This window comes from Hevea brasiliensis, chromosome 14 (assembly GCF_030052815.1).
Source record: "Hevea brasiliensis isolate MT/VB/25A 57/8 chromosome 14, ASM3005281v1, whole genome shotgun sequence".
Taxonomy (NCBI): Eukaryota; Viridiplantae; Streptophyta; class Magnoliopsida; order Malpighiales; family Euphorbiaceae; genus Hevea; species Hevea brasiliensis.
The window spans coordinates 32361303-32369609 of NC_079506.1; the positions used below are offsets into that span (position 1 = coordinate 32361303).

At 37.2% G+C, this 8307-nt stretch overlaps 1 non-coding gene across 1 annotated transcript; it reads right to left on the reverse strand.

Moving 5' to 3' along the window:
* Positions 1 to 218: 218 nt before the first annotated feature.
* LOC131173692 (small nucleolar RNA R71) lies at positions 219 to 325 on the reverse strand. Its single transcript, XR_009144006.1, has one exon. It is a non-coding gene; the product is annotated as a small nucleolar RNA R71 (small nucleolar RNA).
* Between the last annotated feature and the right edge of the window lie 7982 nt (positions 326 to 8307).

An 8307-nucleotide genomic window follows, 5' to 3' on the forward strand; every position in this document is an offset into this window, starting at 1 on the left:
AAGACCCACACTATCACCTCCAGTGTTTTCTTGCCCTATGTGACACATTCAAGATGAATGGAGTGTCTGATCAAGCAATAAGACTTAGAGCATTTCCATTCTCCCTTCGGCAGAGAGCAAGGAAGTGGTTACTTTCTCAACCGACTAGAATGTTCACTACTTGGGAGAACCTCTCTTAAGCTTTTCTAGCAAGGTATTTTCCACCTGTAAAGACTGCAAAACTGAGGCTTGAGCTCAACACCTTCAGACAAAAGGAAGGAGAATCACTCTATGACGCATGGGAAAGATATAAAGACCTGCAGAGGGAATGTCCACACCATGACATAGAAGATTGTCTATTAGTGCAAAATTTCTATAATGGATTACTACCCTCTACAAGGAGCACAGTTGATTCAGCTGTAGAAGGTAATCTAATGGAGAAAACAGTGACACAAGCACTTGAACTTCTAGAAAGGGTAGCATAACATAATTATGAGTGGTCAAATGAAAGAGGAAATGCAAGGAAAATTGCAGGGGTCCTGGAAGTAGAAGCCCTAAGCATGATAAATGCTCAATTTGATCAGCTCACAAAGAGACTCAAAAAAATACAGGCCAACACAGTTGGTATAAACAGTCAACATGAAGACAGCTATGGAGGTGGATACATGAGTTCAGAATATAGCAATTTCAATAAACCATCCACAGAACAGATGAACTATGTGAATAATGGAGGAAACTTCAACCAGAGGCAGCCCAACAATCCATATTCAAATACTTACAACCATGGATGGAGGAACCACCCAAATTTCTCATGGTCCAATCAGCAGAACTAGCCAATAAACAAGCAACAAGGGTACAAACCACAAGCACCCCTTGGATTTCAGAACAGAGGTCAAAACTTTGCACAGCCATCATTACCTCTCCAACCTCAACAACTTGAACTGAAAATGACCATAGAAACCATGATGGAAGGATTCCTAGCAGCTTAACAACAACAAAATGAATTGATTAGACAGCTAACTTCCAGAGTGGACCAACTTGCTACTCATAACAAGATGCTAGAAAATCAAATCGCTCAGCAAGCAAGTTCTTCAAGTAAAGCTGCTGGCAAACTGCCTAGCCAACCAGAAATGAACCCAAGGGAGCATTGTAAGGCAGTTACACTGAGGAGTGAGAGAACTCTAGTACAACCAGAGGTAGAACCGACAGAGGAAACAATAGAAAAATCTAAAGGCCAAGCAGAGAAAAAGGAGGAAGAAGCTAAGAAAGATCAGGAAGAGGAAGCTAGGAAGACAAAGAAATTACTAGAGCCATACTAGCCTCCCCTACCTTTTCCTCAGAGATTTTAGAAAGCCAAATTGGATAGGCAGTTTGGGAAGTTTTTGGAAGTTTTATAGAAACTTTACATAAACATCCCCTTCACTGAAGCACTTTCTCAGATGCCATCTTATGCCAAATTTCTTAAGGAAATTTTATCAAAGAAAAGAAAGCTAGAAGACTATGGAACAGTAGCTTTAACAGAGGAATGCAGTGCCATACTGCAAAACAAACTGCCTCAAAAGTTGAAAGATCCAGGAAGCTTCTCCATACCTTGCCTCATTGGTAACAAGAAAATAGACAAGGCCCTCTGCAATCTTGGGGCAAGCATCAGTTTAATGCCTCTATTAATATGCAAAAAGCTGGAGATTGGAGAACTGAAGCCCATAACAATCTCATTACAATTGGCTGATTGATCTGTCAAATATCCTGTGGGCATACTTGAGAACATTCCTATCAAAGTGGGCAAATTCTCCATTCCAGTAGACTTTGTTGTCCTTGAGATGGAAGAAGATGTTCAAATTTCTATCATCTTGAGAAGACCATTCTTGGCAACCACCGGAGCCATCATAGATGTCAAAAATGCGCGACTAACCCTCAAGGTAAGAGATGAAGAAGTGGAGTTCAACTTGTTCGACACAATGAAACACAAATTTGAACCTGATGAATGCTTCAAGGTTGACACAATTGACGAACAAATTGAAAAGGAATTTCATAAGACACATCCTAAAGATCCTCTTGAAGCATGTATTGTGCACAGCCACACAGTGGATGATGAAAATACAGAAATAGTAGCCTGTGCATAATAGTTAGCAGCTCATCCACCCCTACCTTTAGCTAAGGCTTCCGAGATGGAGAAGTCGAAAGAGGAACAAACCAAAGGTAAGCTCCAGAAAAATGCCAAACAGGTAGAGCTTAAACCTCTCCCCTCCTCGCCAAGGTACGCATTTCTGGACTCAAATTCTAAATATCGTGTTATAATCAATGCTAGCCTGTCTAAGTTAGAAGAGGAAAATTTGTTAAGAGAACTTAGGATCCATAGCAAAGCCATAGGGTATAAGATAGAAGACCTGAAGGGAATCAACCCTTTGATTTGCATGCATAGGATACCCATGGAAGAAAACAGTAAACCCACGATCGAACACCAAAGAAGACTTAACCCAAACATGAAAAAAGTAGTCAAGAAAGAAATTTTAAAACTATTAGATGCAGGTATCATATACCCAATTTCTGATAGTAAATGGGTTAGTCTAGTACATATAGTTCCAAAGAAAGGTGGGACAACTGTTATCCAAAATGCAAACAATGAAGTAATCCCTACTAGAGTAGTCACTGGTTGGTGAATGTGCAAAGATTATAGGAAATTGAACGGTGCTACCAGAAAAAACTGTTTCCCTCTCCCCTTCATCAACCAAATGCTAGAAAGGTTAGCGAAACACTCTTATTTCTGTTATCTAGATGGGTATTCGGGATTCTTTCAAATTCCTATTCACCCAGAAGAACAAGAAAAGACAACATTCACTTGTCCCTATGGAACATTTGCATATAGGAGAATGCCTTTCGGTCTTTGTAATGCCCCTGCTACCTTTCAAAGATGCATGATGGCTATCTTTTCTTACCACATTGAAGATATCACGGAAGTTTTTATGGATGATTTTTCTGTCTATGGAACTACTTTTGATGATTGCCTAGCTAATTTATATAAGGTGTTGCAAAGATGTGAAGAATCAAACCTAGTTTTAAATTGGAAAAAATGCCACTTCATGGTAAGGGAAGGCATAGTTCTGGGACATTTGATATCAAAAAGAGGAGTTAAAGTTGATAAGGCGAAAATTGAGATCATTGAAAACATGCCACCCCTAACATCAATTAAGGGAGTGCGAAGCTTTTTGGGACATGCAGGATTCTACAGAAGATTCATCAAGAACTTTTCCAAAATAGCTAAGCCACTTACCAACTTGTTAAGTCAAGATGTTCCCTTTGATTTTGATGAAAATTACCTTGTCTCCTTTAACAGGATCAAAGAAGCCCTGATATTAGCACCAATAATATAGCCACCAAATTGGGAGCTTCCATTCGAGGTGATGTGCAAAGCGAGTGACTTTGCAGTTGGAGCAGTGCTTGGGCAAAGAAAAGATAAAAAGCTCCATGCTATTTATTATGCTAGGAAGACACTCAATGATGCACAAATCAATTATGCCACCACAAAGAAGGAATTCCTAGTAGTGGTGTTTGCAATGGACAAGTTCAGATCTTACCTCGTTGGGTCAAAAGTCATTATATTCACAGATCATGCTGCAATCCGGTACCTTTTGAACAAGAAGGAAGTAAAACCAAGGCTGATTCGATGGATTCTACTCCTGCAAGAATTTGACCTTGAAATCAAGGACAAAAAAGGATATGAAAATGTAGTAGCTGACCATCTTTCCAGACTAAAATTGGAGTACACAGAGGACTTTGAAAATTTGCCAATTGATCATTCATTTCCTGATGAGCAATTACTTACATTCTCCAAGGCTCCATGGTACGCTGACTTTGTTAATTTTCTTGTATGCAGGGTACTGCCTCCAAACATGACTTATCAGCAAAGGAAAAAATTCCTACATGATGTGAGATATTACATATGGGAGGAACCTCTACTGTACAAGAGATGTAATGATGGGCTGATAAGAAGATGCATACCAGAGGAAGATATGAAAAGTATCATTTATCACTGTCATTCATCACTATATGGAGGACACTTCGGCACCTCAAAAATCGCAGCCAAGATTTTACAAACATGGTTTTGCTGGCCACATTTGTTTAAGGATGTAAGATCCTTTGTGCTAACTTGTGATCAATGCCAAAGGACAGGTAACAGTTCAAGAAGGAATGAAATGCCACTGCATGGTATACTTGAGATAGAATTGTTTGATGTATGGGGAAAAGACTTCATGGGCCCATTTCCCTCTTCCCGTGGAAACAAGTATATTCTGGTTGGAGTTGATTATGTGTGACACCCCTTACCTATCTACAGTGTAGCTGAGTAAGATATGCCATACAATGTGCCGGAGCACCATATCTTATTTCATTACAATTTACTCCTTAATTTATTTATTTATTCATTTATTAGTCACTAAGTGAAATTTATGTCATTTAATTTATTTATTGAAATTATGAATTAATTTAAGGTTCTAAAAATTTTATAGAAAATTCGGCAGAGTGCTGGCTAAAAATAAAGAAAACAGTTCTTCGGAACCTGTGAAAAACACTTTCAATAATTTCCAATCATTCTCAAACTCCATTTGTATCACATCAATTTACAACAATTTCTTAACAATTCCTCCATTTGTCATTCATTCATTTCACATCATCATCAGGCTCAAATCATAAATAAATTCTCATATGTTATTTATAAATACAAAGTTACAAATACTTACATTAATACAAAATTATATTACATAGGTTACAAATATACATGATAAAATAAGAGTTTAATTATAAAACTTACAAAAATCGCAAAATACAAAAATGGGACCTAGTGTCCTACCAATGCACTGTAGTCTGTGAGGTGACACAGATACTATGCAGAACTGTGAACGGCCTTACCCAATCTGTGGTCTACTGGGCCCTCTGTCCAAATCTTCAGTACCTACGCGTTGCAAAAGTGACATGCTAAGCATAAAGCTTAGTGGTGCCAATAATACAAGAAAATATAATATGCGAATAAAAATAATAATTTTCTAGTTATTGTGTTCATAAAAAATGAATAATTACTAACTTATTGTTTAGCCGAAGGCTAATTATATTTTATGATATTAATTTCTTCATGCTTTTTGTTAATTGTTTTCTTGATGATTTTGAGCTTCTCTATTTTATTGTAATCATTCTTAATCTTTATCTTGATATTTAATTTCCTTATTTTTTTTAATAATCAGTTCAATTAAAATTATACTTTTTCATGCCCAAGTAACCTATACAAATTAACCGGACTGGATAAACGGGTAAACTAGCACTGGGCACCAGGTACCTCGGGCCGTCACACCATCGGTCACAATGTGTCTCCCGGTGTGCAAACAGAATGGCTAATAAGCCATAAAAGCAATAAGGCATAAAGCCAAGTATAACATCATAATCAGTATAGCCATAGGCTATCATCACAGAATGGCATGGAGCCATACATCATACGCAGTACTGCTATCAGAACCCTATTGGCATACCAACCTATCCAAACCAATCACATTAGGCCTACTAGGGCATATTACAAAGTTATTTCTTAAATATTTGTACTTTATATGTAAGGTTACTATTCATTTCATTAGTCAACTAAAATATTGACTTTTTCATAGAAAATAGGTATATTGATTCAAATATCACCAATATACCACATTTTGCATTCCAAAGTTGTTGGCATTGGTTGCTAATTCCATTTCAAAGCTTAGTGTTAGTTATTCACAATTTTCAGATTTCAAGCACTAAGTTTATTGTTCCATTGGTCATTTTTACAGCAGGAATTTGGCAAAATTGTCTTCATGAAAGTTGTTCCTTATTGTGTCTAGTTATATTTCTTTTTTCGAATCACTCTATTTGGAGTTTTGTAGCTCAAGTTATGGCCTAAAAACCATAACTGGCCGGATTGCAATTTTGTAGATTTTTCTGGGCAGAACCAATTCTGCAGGTTTTGTACACTGATTGCAGGTCAGTTTTTGGACATGTTATGATCAAAATTTGGATATGTTTTCTTCATGAAAGTTGTAGATCTATGTGTCAGCTTGCTGTTGGTAAAACTTTAGGTCAATTGGACCTTTCTACACTGAGTTATGACCAAATGAATGAACACTGTTCATTTGGTCATTTTGCCCAGGCAGAATGTAAGTCACCCGGATTAGGGTAATTTTTAGGTCAACTTAGTTTGGTTTTCTAGGCAGGATTTCTTCACCAAAGTTGTGCCATTTTGTGTCTAGTTTCATGTCCAATTGACCTTGTATCAATTGAACCTTTACAACTCCATTATAGCCACCCAAACCTGCTGGACTCACAACTAGTCTTGCAGGTCACCAAGGGCAGCATGCCTAAGTTCCACTCCAACATCCTTACTCACTTCAATTCCTCCTCACACACATTCAAATGGTCACTAATTGACCATTACAAGGTTAACATATCATTACATGAACAAACCCTAATGTTATTCAAATGTCCAAGTTCTCAAGTTCATTCATGCACTATACTTGCATTTCACTTACACAATCATGTTCAAGCACTCATCTCATACTATGGGCAGCTCATAAACACTTTACTTCAAGTAAATTGATCAAACCCTAACCACCCCTAGGTTGCTGAAATTTATAGGGATGGATACACATAATTTTTATTTTGTTTTTCTTACATTTTCTACTTATCTCATGGCATTAAGCATGAATCAAGTAAAAGTGCTAAGAGATTGGACACTAACCTTGTTGGAGCTACACCCATGCTTGCCAAAACCTTTCTTTTTCCTCTTCAAATTGCTGTCCAAGGCTTGCTCTAGCGGTAAGGGAAATTTTTTATGAAGAGAGTGTGAGGTTTTATGGTGATTTTTCAAGAGAATTTCTAGTGAGAAGTTTGGAATAACAATGGTGAAAGGAGAGAAAAGGGAGAAACGGCTGAAGAAGAAGATGAATGGAAAATTTTTTTTTCATTTTTTTCCCATTTTATCTCTTTTTAATTGGATTTTTGAGTTGTGATTGGTGGAGGCCTTCTTAATGATATCATGTGATGTCATATTTCTCATTTAATTCATTTTTCTTTTTCTTTTCTTTTCTACTCATTTTTAATTCAATTTTTAGCAATATTTATTCACATTTTATGTCATAATAATTATTTACTTAACTGGACAAGTCGACCAAAAATCATCTCTGAAGACAAAATGACCAAAATGCCCCCCGTTTGGCTTAACAGACTAAAATTGTCTGTACCGATTGAAAAATTTTTCTAAGCATTTTCTTGGCATTTTAATGCCATAGAAACCTCAATGACTCTTCTCTGGAGTCCCAAAAATTATTTTATGAATTTTCTCCCGGGTCTAGGGCTCCTAGTTGCGAGGACCGCAACTTCCCACTGGGTTACCCATCGCTAGGGCACCGACTCACTTAACTTGATTTTATTTTATTTCTAAAATTTTTTATAAATTTTTCTTATTAATATTTGTGTTAATTATGGCTCCTCACTTTAGTCTAAATATTTTTCCAGATGTTCTAACTGTTACACCGGTCACCGGAACAGTAGAATGTACGGAATGGATACAGGGAGGGTGTTACATTATGTGTCAAAATGGATAGAAGCAATTGCAACACCAACCAACGATGCTAGAGTGGTCACAAGGTTCTTTAAGAAGAACATCTTCATAAGATTTGGCACACCACGAGCAATAATTAGCGATGGTGGAAGTCACTTCTACAACCAATAATTCGAAACACTACTGAAAAAGTATGGAGTGACTCACAAGGTGGCCACACCTTATCATCCTCAAACTAGTGGTCAAGTAGAAATCTCAAATAAGGAATTGAAGCAGATTCTGGAGAAAACTATAAACAGATCCAGGAAGGACTGATGCATGAAATTAGATGATGCACTATGGGCATACCGCACTACATATAAAACCCCAATTGGCACAACACCCTTCCGACTAGTTTATGGAAAATCATGCCATCTCCCTGTTGAACTTGAGCATAAAGCTTACTGGGTAATTCAAATCCTAAACTTTGACCTCAAAGCTGCTAGTGAGAAAAGACTCCTACAACTGAATGAGTTGGAAGAAATCTGACAGGATGCATATAAAAACGCCAAAATTTTCAAGGATAAAACCAAAAGATGGCATGGCAGGCGCATAGCAAGGACAGAAATAAAAGAAGGATATCTTGTCCTCTTATTCAACTCTAGATTGAAACTCTTTCTAAGGAAGTTAAAATCAAGATGGTCCGAACCTTTCAAGGTCACTCGAGTCTTCCCACATGGAGTAGTAGAAATATGGAGCGAAACCTCAAGTGCATTTAA